General features: G+C 41.3%; 1 protein-coding gene across 2 annotated transcripts in view; it reads left to right on the forward strand.

The window, feature by feature from the left end:
• The window catches only part of grip1 (glutamate receptor interacting protein 1), a 294,167-nt gene that overhangs the window by 67,558 nt on the left and 209,417 nt on the right, over positions 1–17,192 (forward strand). Inside the window, exon 1 of one of the 2 annotated variants that reach the window (XM_058417365.1) lies at positions 8,843–8,861. The exons of the other annotated variant lie outside the window; for it this stretch is intronic. The gene's annotated coding sequence lies outside the window, so the exon portion shown is untranslated. Of the gene's footprint in view, positions 1–8,842; positions 8,862–17,192 lie in introns of those variants that run through there. 2 annotated transcript variants of the gene reach the window in all.

Consider the following 17,192-nt stretch of genomic DNA (forward strand, 5'->3'; position numbering starts at 1 on the left):
CATGTCTCGAGAAACATTTTAACGGTTAAAGAATCCAATTATTCAAAGCCCTAGCGAGAAATAAGGTGGCAGCAAGAGAACAGTGCGTTTTCTTTCCTTTTTTCTTTTTTTTGGGCCATTCTGCAGAGCCTTAGGTTTGAATACCTCAACCCCAAATAAGAATATTGGCCTGAATCGCTGGCAGGAAATAGATCTGTCAAAGCAAACAGTTGAAAGAGACCTAACAAACCTGAGCTTGACCTGCTGTCTTTCATTGAAACCCAATCAGAGCGACTGACCTGATGTTACTCCTTCTGCTGCTGAAGGACCGAACGCCTGAAGATGGGAAAAAAAAAAAAAAGAGCATACCTGTACAACTCGAGATTTTTTTTTTACAAAGCAGCCTTTGTGTTAGAGGGACCTTGTCTTGGTGTTCAGGCTCTTTTGAGTACCCTTTGTTTGAATTTAATCAGAAAGTCCTTCTCCTTCTGCTTGAGTTGGAAAGGACTGTAGATCAAAAGCAAGAGCGAGACATAAAAATGACTCATACTTTATGAATCTTGGTTTTGAATAAGCGCCGTTCTTTGGTAGTGAAGATGACTGCTTTTTGATCAATTTTGAACACTTTGTGCGATGCAGGAAGTGATGGGTCATGAAGTTTAGAAAGTGAAGAAGAGAAGTTGGCTTGGGGGAGGAGAGCAAGAACCTTCAAAGATAGATTTAAATACGGTAAACTATTTTACCTGGTTGCAAATAAGGTATTATATTATGATGTAATTACACCATAACATTATGAGCACTGACAGGTGAAGTGAAGTCCTCAAAGTTGATGTGTTAGAAGCAGGAAAAAGGTGAGCGTAAAGATTTGAGGGAGTTTGACGAAGGGCCAAATTGTGATGGCTAGACGACTGGATCAGAGCATCTCCAAAACTGCAGCTCTTGTGGGGTGTTCCCGGTCGGCAGTGGTCAGTATCTATCAAAAGTGGTCCAAGGAAGGAACAGTGGTGAACCGATGACAGGGTCATGGGCGGCCAAGGCTCATTGATGCACGTGGGGAGCGAAGGCTGGCCCGTGTGATCCGATCCAACAGACGAGCTACTGTTTGCTGAAGAAGTTAATGCTGGTTCTGATAGAAAGGTGTCAGAATACACAGTGCATGACGGGTCAGGGCTGCTTTGTCAGCAAAAGGTGGACCAACACAATATTAGGCATAATGTTATCAATATTATCATAATGTTATGCTTGGATTCATAATTATGATGCATTATATAAGATGATTACATTTTTTTTACAATTCATTTGTATAGCGCTTTTAACAGTGGATATCGTCTCAAAGCAGCTTTATAGAAGTATAGAAAAATAGAAGTAGTTTTGTCCCTAATGAGCAAGTCTGAGGCGACGGTACCAAGGAAAAACTCCCTGAGATGATGTGAGGAAGAAACCTTGAGAGGAACCAGGCTCAGAAGGGAACCTCATCCTCATTTGGGTGACACTGGACAGTAAATAATGTAAATGTAAATAATGTCCTTTCTGCATTTGCAATCAAGAGCTCTTAAGGAACTAGTAGGTCAGTGTAGTTTCTGAGTTCATTCTAGACTTAGCACTAATTCAGATGATTTGATTTAATACTGAGTCTGTGTCTCTATTTAGATACGACTGTGAAAAATATTCAATAATCTTCAACTAAAAATGAAACGATTTTTGTCATTCGGTTGACATCTATGGTGTTCGACTAACTTGGTGTTCATGCTAGGAGATGTGGTGGCTTAGCCATTAGCCTCACAGCTTCGGGGTTTGCGGGTTCGACTCCATCTCCTCCACAACAAGGCATCAACAAACAAAAGGCTGAGTCAGCTCACGCTCCCATGAGGCTAGCATCTTACTTTTGTTTTCTTTTGTTTTTTGACAAGCCAATCAAATCCTGTTGAATAAAACCAAAGTCGTTATTTTATTCAAATGCCTTTTCAATCCGAAATAAATCACACTGTGGGGGAAAAAAATTGTGCTTGAATTTCCATTTCCTGATGTCTTTATAATAGGCTTTCTTTAATGAAAGTCGCTTATTGTGTTTTAATTAGTCGGTGTGTTCGTTAGGAATGTTTTAATGAATTGAGTGAGTGGCTTCAGAGAGGCAGAAGAAAGCATTTTTTAAGTAGAAAAAGGCATATGACCTCAATTTCCTGTGACATCCTGCATTTTTTTTATGCATATATATATATATATATATATAAACACAGACAGGAATGTGTTCTATTTAGCTTCTTTTTATACATTTTATATATATATATATATATATATATATATATATATATATATATATAAACACAGACAGGAATGTGTTCTATTTAGCTTCTTTTTATACATTTTATATATATATATATATATATATATATATATATATATAAACACAGACAGGAATGTGTTCTATTTAGCTTCTTTTTATACATTTTATATATATATATATATATATATATATATATATATATATATATATATATATAAACACAGACAGGAATGTGTTCTATTTAGCTTCTTTTTATACATTTTTATATTATTTTCACTGCATTTCCTTCCTCTTGTCTCTGGACACAGCCATTTTTTTTCCCCTGGTGGAACAGCTCCTTATCTCCACTGCGGCTCGTGGTGCTTGTTCATCATGTTCACTGACATTTTACAGCCAAATCTTTCATTAAATTCCTTAAAGTACCTTAAGGGTCAGACTAAGATCACGGTGTATAAAGGCAGAAAGCGTGGAGGATAGCCTATAATTTAACCCGCTTGTCTACATAATCGCTTTAGTCATTTAATTAAACTGGTGGTGTTTAATAGTGTTTGATATTTATATTAAGGTACTTATGTCTTCCCACACACCTCAGGATCCGGGAGGTATTTAAAAGACATGTGAATGGATAATAGGATCACAAATGAAACCCTATTTATTTTATTAGAATGTTGGAGGAGGAAAAAAAGTAAAGTATGAACAACCTGTACTGAAAAAAAAAAACCTGAATGCTTTTTCAAATCCGAACAGATGCTTCTGGTTTTCTCTCTATTACTCTCTTACTCACACTCTCTCTCTCACTTTCTCTATTTCACTCTATCTCTTTCTCTCTTTCACTCCGTCTCACTCTCTCTCACTCTCTATCTGACTCTTACACTCTCACATTCTCCCCTCTTCTCTCTCTCTCTCTCTCTCTCTCTCTCTCTCTCTCTCTCTCTCAGACACTCTCTTTCTCTCGCTTTTTCTCTTTCAATCTCTCTCTGTCTCTCTCTTTCACTCACACACACACACTCTCTCTCCCCCTCTCGCTCTCTTACTCTATTGCACCTCCCCCATATCTCTACTCTACATAAAGATTTCACAAGGTTTCATCTTGTATATAATTAAGATCAACAGAATTGCTCTAGACTAGCAGCATCTATTTTTGGCTTTTTCTTTTTCTTTAACATTTGTCTACTTCACTCCTTTCTCCATTTTATCAGAACATCTGCTCTTCGGAAAAGACTTATGTTTACATATCCAAGCGTCATTTAAGGGTCTTAAAACAGGACGCTTCGGGGGCAATGAAGCATCTCTTCAGTCTGTTCACGGCATCGTTATCGTCACTGATGTACCCGCGCATGCATGCTGACATCAACTTGAGCTGTTTGTTTTGTACGGCCGATATCTTAGGCAGTATGATAGATACTTTGTGTGCTACAGTTTCCAGTATTTTGCAAATGCTATTCCGAATGGTTATGGTTTGCTGTGTAATGTTGCAGGAAGACTTGTGTAATAATCAGCACTAGATGTTCCAACTGGTTGCTTTGAGCTTTATTATTTAAGATAATATATGTTGCTCTTGGTGGTCCAGTGATTCAGCATCTCTTACCATCATGGCCCGGGTTCTGAGGGCGTAACTCTCAGTACTGCTTCCAAGCCTGGATAAAAAATGGGAGGGTTGCGTCAGGAAGGGCATCTGGAGTAAAACCTGTGCCAAAATCAGATATGCGGGTCGGATGACAACAACTTAAGATTAGTTTAAAAATTGCTCTCTCTTACATCAGCATACAAAGCATTTTCAGCATACGAACCGAACCGAACGCCAGCTAAGTTCCCTGTATGTCTGGGAGCCGTTAAAAACTTTTTTGCGTAAGTGGAATAGTCAGCGAAAGCTGTTTTGAAAGAGTCAACCCCTGATACCGGCATTTCCTTCGGCATGCATTCAAAAGCTACATGATTTGGTGGTGCGGGTGTTCTATTTTTAGCCCAAACTTGGTGGCACGACTTCCTGTGAGGACCCTTGACGTGGAATGCTTGGCTTGGCTCAGTTCTTTGTAAGCAACCATACAGTTTTCATACGCTTCCTATTGGTAATATTGGTCATATTTCTGGGTGGCTGGAACGGATTATCTGCATTTACATGATCACATATGGGAAATTTTGTTTTATGATACAAATCCCCCCCCCCCCCCAGAACGCATTCAATTCGTATGCAGAGGTTCCACTGTATGTGAAGTTTGGACGTTAATAGCGAACCTGAACCTACTGTAACATGTATGTAGGCTAAACCTGTGCTAGAAACTCCATAACTGCTACCCACAAACCCACAAGAAGCATTGCTTTTAAATGTCACCTATATTTTCGTGCTCCATGTTTTTAAGTAGCTGGGTTTCTATTTGCCTGTGGAGATGATAGCAGACATCATTTCCTCGAGTGTAACAGGATCTAGAGGAATTTGTCCCCTCAAATGGGGGTATAATACCATCTGGGGTTATTTCTGCAGGTATTTTTTTTATAGAAGGTACAAGATGTAATGTAACATAATCGGAAAGAATGACTTAATGGTTGGATTCGGAGATGGCTAAAATAACCGTTATCCACCAAGCAGTAACTGAGCCCTCTGCAGCCTCTGCAAACTGTTTCAGAACCGTAATACATAATACACCCTGTCTTTTCATTTCATTCCTTCCAGAGTGTTAATGAACACCAGGCTTTAAATCTTCAGCTTTTCCGGTTCTTTAAGACAGCAGACCAACCCTGCTGCTCTAACCCATCTACCTCAAGCTTCTCCGAGATGCTTTTCTGCTCATCACGGCTGCAAAGAGCGTCATTCTGTACAAAGAGGCTGTTGTGGTTGAATTTCTCAGATCATCAGTGCTTTCTAATACACGTAACTGAAATCACATATTTTTCCCATTCTGATGATTCAGCTGAAGCTTGTGACCTGATTCTGCATGATTCATATGTTTTTTGTGCTGCTGCCCCATGATTGACCGCATGAATGTGGAGGCGTTCTTGTTGTAGTGAGTGTGAGTGTACAGTGTGGTGAGCTTCAATATCACACTGAAGCCATTCATCATGGCATCGTAACAGGACAGCTTGGTCTCGGGGCATCTAGTATATTACTAAAGACATTTCATTTAGACTTTTCATAAAGGGTGCCACTGGGAAACACCAAGCCTTTCTGCCTCACAGCTCTGGGTTCAATCTGGACTGTGGGTTAGTACCTGTCTGTGGGGATGTGGTAGTTTAGTGGTTAAGATGGACTACTGCCTAGAAGGTTGTGAATTCGAATCCCAGCTCCACCAAGTCAATGTGGATGAGGGCGTCTGCCAAATGCTGGAAATGTCTGTGTGAAGTTCTTTTGGGTGCTCTTTTATCTCCTAATGGTGAAGTCAGATATTCCATACCGTGTATTCCGACTTCCCACTGAGTGCTCCACTACAATCCTGATCACTTTTATTCATTAAGACACTCAGGCAAGTAGTTGTGCAGTGGCTGTTTTTGTGAATAATTGTGTGTGCTTGGTTTGGACTTGGGTTACTACATGCCATTACACCTCTCTGCATGTTCTCAGCTATAAGCTAATGGAGATGCTGAGGGTTGAGGAGGAGCTCTTCACAGTGCAAATGGACCTGATGCTCTTCCACTCCATCACACTTTAGTCAAGAGACATAAAAGGCCAGGAGTGAAATCAGAGAGTAGATATGACGAGAGAGAGAGAGAGCGCAATAAAGAGGTGGAGGAAGAGACGCTTCAAATGTTGGATCAACAGCTGCTAGAATGTAAAATTTAGGACACGGTTCCCACGTAAATCCGTCTGAACTTCATCACTCCTGTGCTATTTGTGCTCAAACGATGCTGTTCACATTAGGATAATTAATGTCTGTTTTATTTCAAGCGTTGTCCTTGTTCTTTCTCGTTTTCCTGTCGTTTTGTATGAATGCAATAGATCATGCTAGAATTTCACATTTGCTGATACTAAAGAACATCAAAACTTCTAATTGCTCCAATTATATGTGCATGTAGATATAATCATCACCAACTGCTGTTGTTTACACAGACCATTTTTTTTTTTAATTTACTGTGCCAAGTAAATTTTTATTGCTGAAGAAATCTATATAATTATCCAGTGTTGGTTACTTTGAAACTTTGTTGTAAACACGTTGTTTTTAATGTTCTGTCTAAGGAAAATTGAGTTATGATGAGCTATGAGCCAGTCATAATGCAGGAAGTGGAATTAGTTGGAACACGAGTTGGTATTAAACACGCGAATATTACAGGACACGCACACACATCGACTGAAGGTAGGAAATACTTGATTTGGATTCTTTGGGTTTTCCCTGAGTTTCTCAGGAAACATGTTTTGTTGGCTTCATCATCACACTCCTTCTGAATGACAAGCTCATTAACCTGACTCAGTTCTAGCTTAGCTAAGAAAACTCTGGCTGAAATGCGACGCCGTTATCCATCCTGGCTTTGCTTTCGGACGTCGTTAATTAAATTCGGTCTCATGTCCTCTGTGGCAGGATCTCCTCTAGAAGGTGGAAATGCCAAATCAGGCATAACATTATGACCAACTGTCTAATATTGTGTTGGTCCACCTTTTGCTGCCAAAAATAAACCTGACCCATCGAGGCATGGACTCCACTAGATCCCTGAAGGTGAACCAGCATTAACTTTTGAGATCGGATCACACGGGCCAGTCTTCGCTCCCCACGTGCATCAGTGAGCCTTGACCGTCCATGACCCTGTCACCGGTTCACCACTGTTCCTTCCTTGGACCACTTTTGATAGATACTGACCACTGCAGACTGGGAACACCCCACAAGAGTTGCAGTTTTAGAGATGCTCTGATCCGGTTGTCTAGCCATCACAATTTGTCCCTTGTCAAACTCGCTCAAATCCTTACACTTGTCCATTTTTCCTGCTTCTAACACATCAACTTTGAGGACAAAATGTTCTCTTGCTGTCTAATATATCCCACCCACTAACAGGTGCCATGATGAGGAGATAATCAGTGTTATTCACTTCACCTCTCACTGCTCATAATGTTATGCCTGATCGGTGTACACACTAGTGCAATATATTTTATGCTCTATGTATTTCATTCTAGAAATCAAGGAGTGTAGATTTATGGAGCAGGGAAAGGAGGAGCTAATCCAATATTCCAGATTTATGTGCTGCTTTTGAACTGAGGTGATTATTCTACGTCTTAGAAGAAGTATTAAAACTACGTATGCAACCCAACCCAGTATAACTGCATTAGTGTAGAGTTTAAAGAACCTGGGGTAACCTGCCCACATTATTTTGTGTAGTTTTTTGTATGGGTTAGGAGACCTCCGATGCGCCGAAACAACAAATAATGGTATCGATCTCTCGATATTAAGCTTCCACAGTTGCACAGGGTTTTTTTAAAAAAAAATTAAATAAAGAAGCATGTCCTTAGATGCTAATGTTAGTGCAAACAAATGTGGTGGAAAAGCAGTTTGTTCAGGAAGCCATAATCATCTTTTTAGGTTTGTAATGTACTTTGATGAAGGAGGAATTTAATGCAGAGCCTGCAAAAGACACTTTTTGCTGCCAGACACATTTGCCGGCTGCTCGGCTTTGCTCACAAAGAAATGCTTAAGCCCCTTCTTTTTGGCTCAATGTCTGCATGGGAAACTGTCCATGAAGTTTGCTCTCCACCTCGCCGCCTCCCCACAGTCACAACCCAAGCACGAATAAAAAGTTGTCTTTTTTTTTTTTTTTTGCAAAGCTGCCAGGACCTTGTGCTGGGAGATAAGGACGGAGTTTTGTTCCTCACTGAGAGACGAGTCCTGAGTCTCGCTGACCCGTACCTGCCTGAGGAGAGACAGATAGCTTCTCCAAGCAACTGTGCTCAGCAGAGACAGAAATTGCCAACGCCGTGGAGCCGTGCCACCCGATACCACACGGTGCCACATGCCCCGATTCACGCTCACATCCATCTGGACCCGGCTGGAGAGAAAGAGCGAGGGAGCGCATACGTGTCATTTGCAGGTGACTTCTAGCAGGATCTGGACTGGGATCTATCCCAACAGAAGGGACGTTTTTCAGAGGTCTGCTAAAAGTGAACATACCTGCAGGAGGTAGACACACATGCTGGAGGCCAACTGGAAACTAGATGTGCACTAATGTGAAGGAGAAATAATAAGGAAGAGAATGAAACCTGCAGGGAATGCTGTTTTGGAAAACTAATCAGTGTGATGCGTTTGGAAGTCAGTGTGATCAGTGTACAGTTCCTGTATGGATGGATATGTGTTGTTGGGGAAGAGGCAGGATGTTATTGTGTGTTTTGTTTTTTATTTTATTGAATTCTGTCCATTGCAGAAAAATTTGAGGCATGGGTTGATACACAGGCAGCAGAAATACACAAGACAGACCCATGAGCATGAATTCAGAAACAGACAAGGTCGGAACCAGGAAGTAACAGGAAATAAGAGAGGGGTGGTGAAGAGGCTCAGGCTCACCAGGAAGTCCAGTCTATTATGGTTATACCAGAATCGACACTAAACTGCATTACCCATAAGCCCTGGGACGTCACGTACGGATCCGCGTTATGTGTCCTGATCACCTGATCACTCACACTTGTTCTGTAAGTTCTGTGTGTTTCTTTTGTCCAGCTTTTGTTGTTGTGCTTGTCGTGTGGTTACATGCTACAGCCTCACTCAGTCTTGTGGTTCTTGTTTTTTTTCTTCACATTTTTGTTGTTGATGTTGGTTGCTTGCTTTGCACTTAGCAAAGAAAATCTGAACTTGCGTCCACCTTGGCCTCATTCCGTGGCACAGACTAGAACACAGACCGGCTTAAGTAGACAAACTAATCAGAAGGTAATACAGAAGAGCTGAGAACAATCACCTCACAATAGGGAAAACATCTGGTGACAAGACAGAGGGCAGAGACGAGACTAGAATCAAAATGAAAAAGAAAACAAAAATGCACATGCACGGTGATCACAACAGAACAAAAACACACACAAGTGCTGGAATCTGTGCCAGGCAGCTGACGGGGGAATTAGAGGGTAATTTCTTCGTCACTTTTTCTGGCCTGTTTATTATTAAACTTCGATTATGTGACACGCACGTGATTTCTTGTGAATACCTTGGGAATTAATGCTATTATCATTTGTATTTGTCAGTGCCTCTAGCTCAGTGTACACCGAATCAGATAAGGAAGAGCTACCTAAAGGCTGTAACATGCTCACCAGTGTGCCCTACTCCCTATCCCCTACAATTTACAATTTATTGATCACTGAATATCCATAATGCTTTCTGGCATGGCTTTAAAATGCATTAAACGCATGTATATAACGCATATATATATATATATATAGTCCTCAGTTATTTTGCGGATGTAAACACAGCTTCTACAACATTTAACATCTCTCCCAAGGGACATGCGATAAGATAACATGATCCATAATTACCATTACATTTTAATTGAAGACAACCACCAAATAAATTGGATGTCGGTGAGATTCTTATCTCTCCGCCTCGTTTTCTGCTGAGAAGCCCCCCCCCAAAAAAAAAACGTTTGTCAGATTTTAAACTGAGCAAGTCTTGGATTAATTCCTAGCGCATTAGCGTTGTTAATTGCTGGCTTTGTATTACAGTTGCCTCTGATATTTAACATTACGTGCATAAAAAAGCAATTAACTTGACAAAGCCTGAGGGTTGAGCTTTGGACAGCTTCCTACAAGCATCTCAGATTTGCCCTTCACGACGACTGCCGCGTCGAGTCAGATCAGCGTGGCCGCTTCTGCGTACAGCGTGTCTCGGTGCGGCAGGAGCGAGCTTGATGCCGAGTAGTCAGGGAGTTGACATGGATGTTCTCTTGAACTGTTCTATATTATGGTGTGTCAAAAAATAAGCCTTCTCACATTTATCTGAAAATGAGAAGCTCTACTCTCGTGGTTTTATGCTTTTTGTTTACTTTGTAGGCTTAGTGGGTTGCCTCACATGTCCACGAGTTTCCTCCCTCAGTCGAAAGCGTGATTTGCAGATGGATTTATGTCTTCAAATGGTCCGTTGTGTGTGTGTGTGTGCCCTGTGCTTGGTTAAAACCCTGCCCAGGTTGTCCCCTGCCTTCTCCCTGAGTCCTCTGGACTTTAATCCAGGTTTCCTGTGACCCTCTGTAGGATAAGCGTTACTGAAAATGCATTGTTGCATGTTTTTTGTTTCGGTTTAATCTTTGCCTCTGCTCTGTCATTTAAAGTGTCCACCTGTTCTGAGCTCCCTGATTTTGTTTGTATCTAGCCTCACATCCTTTTGCTTCATTCATTGGTAATGTGTTTCTTAGCCTTTCTCAGTCTCCTTTCCATGCTCCTTGTGTCTTGTTGTTAGAGTAATTCCCTTGCCCTTTTTGATTGACTGATTATGGAATGTTCATAATCGCATGTTCTTTGACGTCTGCCTGAAATGATGAGGATGATCAACATGCTAATTTTAGGCACTTGTGTCCCGCTTGTAACTACCACACAAAAATACATAAGCCAAACTCTTTATGTTCAATAGCCATACGCTATACGGTTTGAATTTAGCATGTTGCAGCAGACCACACCCCCTGACAGACAGCTTTCAAATCCACGTTAATACATTTTTGCTTAAAATCCATCTGAACTCCAGTTTATTTCAGAAAATCCCAGTTTTCTACATTTCTTAGTACAGCTCTGTGGGCTTTAGGCTGAAAGGAGCCGCCTTATTACAGATAGCTCTGTGGTCTGATGGAGGTATTCCGTACAGCGCTTTCCCACAGCTGAGAGAAGTGTAAGGAGAAGAATCTGACTGTAAATTGGAATGAAGGGATGGACGTGTGCAGGGTGTTATCTCCACACTCCCAGGTCAGCCGTAATACACTTATCAGACCTGAGCAGAAAGAACGGCACAGCGCTCGGCATGCTTCAAACACGACTCAGGCAGGTAGAGCCTCAGCCTTCTGATCGCTGCAGGGGGTAGAGCGACGTCACCATCCGGCTCTTAAGGGCAACGCCATGGCCAGCAGTGGTTTAAATCAGACGTCTGCCATTTTGGGGAAATAGTTCTTCAAAGCATAGGACTGATATGTGCCTTAACAGTTCACCTGCTGTTCAAAGAGGAACTTCATTGTCATTTCTTATTCTCGAAATAATTGAGGGCGTTTTAGTTGCGTCTTGTTTGTGTGACTGCGTATAAATCATGCACACTCACTGCGCTATAGGATGTTTCCGGTCAGAGCCACAGTTTGCAGCATTTGTCATGTTCGATGGGCGACGCCATGTTTAAATTAGCTCCAAATCTATTTTTGCTTGAGGACACATCTTTTGATTTGCTTTGAAATATGCACATAAACTTTATGACTTTATTTATGACAGGTGTGCTGTGATGGAGTGTTGTGCGAATGCTTATTTCACTGTGCAACGACTCGGAGAGCGATGGAATTACGACTGGCCGTTTCTCATTTCGTTTCGGAGGCAATTCTCACCGCTACAAGCAAAAGCAGCACTTTGGTACACTAAACATCCCTTAGTGTTCTTCCAGGCAATGTTTGTTTCAGGGTTAGAAAGGATATACATGTTTGTTTCTAAAAATGCCTTCAAATGCCTAGAACGTTCCAAAAGTTGATCTAGTGCTTGAAATATGAGGCAAAGATTGCATCTTTTTATTTGACTGCATAAGACAAATGCAAACATGAGCATTAGTATAGACATGAGCTCTTAAATTGGTGTTACATGATATGCCATATTTCGTATTGTATCGTATTCGATATGCCATATTTCGGGTTGTAATACCTATCTAAGCCCTTCATAACAACTGACTTCAACCTATAAATATTTATTAAAGCTAGAAACTCCACAAGTTTGTACATAGAGAGACATCATCAAAAAAAATCAGTCTAATTGACAAAGAAAATAAACATGAACATAAGAACATGTTATTACAGTGCCTCAACTTTGTCATTGCATCATTTCGCAGACGCCCTTATCCAGAACAACTTACATTTACAGCTTACATTCTCTTATATACACCTCAGCGGTTAAGGGCCGAGCTCAAGGGCCTAGCAGTGGCAGCTTGGCGTTGGACCTTCCCATCAGTAGTAAACCACTGAGCTACCATTTCTCCAAAATGTGGATCTACATTGTACATTTACAGCATTTGGCAGACGCCCTTATCCAGAGAGACTTCCAAACATGGTGGTATTTGAACACATGATCCGTAGTAGAAAGTCTTTCTTGTAACAAACCTTACAAACTACCAAGTATTCATACAGATCTCACAGTCAAATTCAGGCCATTTTAATTAAGCTTGACAAAAATATAACAAAGTATTATACTGAATAAACGTATTTGTACGTTTAAAAAATATATAAAAAATATATATTTCATAAAAAATATATATTTATGATGTCATCAGGAGAAATGTGGCGTTTTACTTGGATGTTGTTATCAGCATTAATTAAAATACTCTGTATGTCAGCTTATAATGGGCTTTTATAGAGAAATATATAATATGGCAGTTGAAACGGGAGCCTTATTTAAAGGTACTAGGAACGCTTCCCTTATGTTCCCTTTAATGTTAAGGAAATTATAACCATAAGACGTCCAAATTTGACTCAAAATTAAGACGACGTCTTAGTGCTGCCACTTATATGTGCTGCATTTGTAAGAACTTTTGTCACGGAGACGTTTGGAGACAGAGAGCAAAAGTCTACTACTCAGACATTTTGGCTACTGCAGAACGCTCACTTCACACCTCTCTGGTGTACAACAGTGTGTGTAGAACGCTTTGCTAGTAAACACACAGCGGCATACGGGAGAGACGTTCTCTAAGCCTCTTACGGTGCCAAAATATTTATGAGTACTATTTCATTCCTATTTCAAATCCACAGTCACAGTCCAGGTTGCAGGAGAGGTTTTCTCAACTGTATTAGTTTATGGGTGAAGGAAAAAAAATAAAAAAATCCAATTTCCACCACTTTCCTTTCCCGCTAGTTATTAAAAACTGCAATAATAATTTCAGGGATTATTTTCAGTGACAGTTAGGACAAAGAATCTTACGCAGAAAGATTCTAGATAAAGAGAGGAAAGCAGGTACTGCAGAATTTTGCTCTGACCAAGCAGACTAATTCCACTGGTCAGGTTTGCCCCACCCCTGTGTCCAACCCTGAATGTGCTGGTAATATATCTGACTCATTAAAATTCCCACCGACTCATTCACTTCCATTGTTCCTTGGCTGGATCCCCTGCTTACCTCTGCAGCTATGCGTGAGGAATGTTAGCACTGCCCTCTCTGTTTATCCTCCCTTATTGGACAGGCTTTCACGGTATGAAATACAGCCACACGCGGCCTCCGAGCCTGGCTTGACCTACTTGTGGCCGGCAGAATTTCCCCTCCTTTTAAGGAGCCCCATAAGGGTGTTCTGATCGCTGCTGGTATGACTCCCATGGGTTTTAAACTAAAGGGATATTGTGGTGGAAAGTAGAATATAGAGCAACAGTGCTATATATTCTGCTCTCCAAACTCCTCTCAAGGGGCAGTTGCAAGCCTGTTTGGCAGTCCACACCACTCAACTTCTGCTCATGTCCCAGCAGGCAGATAAAGAGGCTTTTCTTTTTTTTTTTTTCTTCAAACAGGAAATGGCTCAAGCATCTTGATCAAGCTTTGGATTAAGTAAAGAACAGCAGGGACCGAAACTTTCTGGGGGGAATACCAGCATGGAAAGATATGAAATCCCTGTTATTTTTATTTATATTCAACTTTAAATATTTAATACCTACTAACTTTTTCTTCTGTGTTAATTAAACCCTAACAAGTGTAAGTTCATTGAAGTGTTTTTGTGGAAGCCTGGCTTGCTTTAGCATACTCCGCCCACGCCACCGGATCATTAGCACCTCTCGGCCAAGCTCCTGTCTTTCCTGACGAGTTCTACTGATAGATGTCCTTGGATGGAATTAAGATTAGTCTCCACGCTCGGATATTGCAGCGCTTCTTCCCATTGCCGTGACGTTTATAGGCCACCTGACCCATTGATCAACTTGACGTCCCTCGCCCAGGCCTCTGGAACACGGCCGGCGTTCTGCGTTACTGCTTTGTCAGTTTGTTTTACAGTGGCGATCGTAAAAAGTCGGCGGCGGCGAATAGAAATTACTACGGCATGAATCCGAGCAAAGCGTTGCATATTGATGAGTCCACGCTTCTCTTGCTGACAGAGACGCACCAAATTAGCCAAGACAATACCCTAGTAGGAGAGTCACATGGCGGAGTGCCTGCATTTACACATTTGTAGCACAAACCTAATTAGAACGAAAGAGATCTTATTTTTGAATTTCTCTCTGTTAATCAGTTTGGATAAATGTGTTTTTTTTGTAACCTGCTTGGTATTAGTCGTGTCATGGACAATGCTATTCAGCTCCTAGTTACACAGGTCCATTCATCTATCTGTTCTCCACACCGCTCATCTTACTGAGTTACAGGGAACCTCAAGGCTCAAGATTCGGCACAAGGCAGAATACACCCTGGACAGAATGCCAGTCTATCGTACACACACTTAGACACACACACATTCATACACTATGGACAATTTATAGAGATGCCAGTCAGCCTACATGTCTTTAGACTGTGGGAGAAAGCCAGAGGAAACCCCCAAGGCACAGGGAGAACATGCAACCACCAATCCACCATGCCTCCCTAGTTACATAGTTACATATAGTGTACAGTTATAGAAAGGAAATGATTTATAATCACACTCTCCAGCGTCACCTAGATGAGTATGAGATCCTTTTTGAGCCTGGTTCCGCTTAAGATTTCTTCCTCATACCGTCTCACCACCATTGCCTCTCATGATGCTTGCTCATTATGTTAAATTTACAAATCTAAACGTTAGCATTTTTTATTTTAACTCTGTATGAATACCCACGACTAAGCTATGGCACTGTAACAAAGCTTTCACGCAGTCGAAAGGAAGAATCTAGAATAGCGTGGAGCTGCTGATGCTCAGTTCTATATTAAAGATCTTACAGCACGAGTTGTTACTTGAGTCATGAGGGTAAAACCCGATGAAAGGAAGCACGCTAGTCCTAGTTCTCTTGTGCTAGCAGAAGAGCTCTGCCATGTAGCACTTTCTCTGCATGCTTGCTTCACTGCTATACACTTACAAACTCCTTTGTGTGAACACGGTACACTACGCATCTCTTAATGAGCTTGCTGATGCTTTGGTCTGGCTTCAGTATTGATTTTTTTTTTTTTAGCAATTTTTTATTCAGCCACATCTTGGTAATTGTTGTATTGTAAATACAAAACACCACATTTTTTTAATGAGACCTCTTAAATGCCCTCTGTTTCTGTGTCCTGCTAGGAGCACCTGCCTTCATATTCAGTAATCATTGACCCAGTAAAGGTACGAGTGAGTGGCTGCTATGTTAAAGGTACTTGGGTATGTGCCACTGAGTGACTTTTTTTTTTGCTGGGATTCCACAGCAGCTGTTCCCTGCATGGCAATCAGATGCAGGGGAAGCAAGCGTGGGATGATGGGCAGCAATTAGCGGATAAACAGTGTGGCGCTGACGCAGGAAGTGATGGAAGACTTGATTGGGGTTCATTGATCCTCTGAATGGCATCCGAAAGCTTCAATTTCGGTTCGACTCCCTGCCTCTTTCTCTGGAATGGCTGATGCTGACTTGAGAGAAAAGAGTGCTGTTTGTGGAATAGGGACACATTTCTAGGACATTGTAGGTCTTTTAGGCAGTGATTTCATGAAAGAGTATATATCATGTTACGGAGAGTGGCGGTGAAGCAGATCCTCACAGGTTACATGCAGGTTATTTTAGTTCAGCCGGAGGCTTTTGGGAGGGCTCCAGGTTTCTGGTTTCACTTCTACTACGTGTCGAATGGTGTGAGTTCCAGCTGCTTGTGTCCTCTCTTGGATGGTGGAGTGTGTTTCAATGGCGTGACCTCATACAGCCACCAGAGCCGCCTGGATGCCAGGAGTGCTGAGGACACCCTGCGCTGTGGACTTTTGCTAATATTCATTCATCTGTCGCACCATCTTTATTCCCTCTGGTGTCTGTTGTAAATGAACCAGCTATCCGGTGTGGTGCGAAAGAAAATGAAATGAAATGGTGTTTGAGCATTTGCACACACATTATTTCATAGCACTTCATACTTGGGTTTGTGCTTTGCTTATTATTAGACTTAAAAAAAAAAAAACATGGACACGGCTCAAAGCTTCTTCAAGAGCACATACACCTAATCATAAAAATTACCCAAGAGTACATGGAGCTTGTGCTCAAGAAATGATTTAATAATATTAATAATAACCTGTTGAAGAACATTTTGTGTACTCTAGCCAGGCTTTTTGTTCTTCTGTCCTTGAGTCACTATTTTTAATTTTTGTTTGGTAATGGTGGTCATTACTGTCCTTTTCAGCCATTTGGGCAGCCCTCACGCCAAAATCCACGGCATTATCGTTCGTGCAGTGATGTCGATTCAGGGTGAAATCCCTTTCACTGGTTACACATCTGTACACACACACAAAGGATGCCTTTTGAATACAAAAGCAGTGATGACTACTGAAGTGAACGACTTCCTCACCATCAGAACGGCACTTGTGTGATGATGATGATGATGAGTTATATGAACCTGCTTATCAGTTTGAGCTTCTGGCTGAAGGATGTCCATGCAGCTCCTGGAGAATGATATATTTGAGACTGGGGAGAGATTTGTAACACGACTGCATGCTTAAAGTGTTCACTGATAGAGATACTGATAATGACAGGAGTAACTTGTTTTATTAATATTAATCAGAGGCATCATGGAGCTCTCTTTACGGTGTGTGCCGCAAGCGGTTTACTCTTTGTTCTGAGCTTCAGATTTTATTAATGTCGGAGAACGTGGGCGTGGCCTGACCCGAGTGTGCAGACTAGTGTTGGTGTATATGGTGGATACTAATGCTC

The sequence above is a fragment of the Hemibagrus wyckioides genome, linkage group LG19 (genome assembly GCF_019097595.1).
Source record: "Hemibagrus wyckioides isolate EC202008001 linkage group LG19, SWU_Hwy_1.0, whole genome shotgun sequence".
Lineage (NCBI taxonomy): Eukaryota > Metazoa > Chordata > Actinopteri > Siluriformes > Bagridae > Hemibagrus > Hemibagrus wyckioides.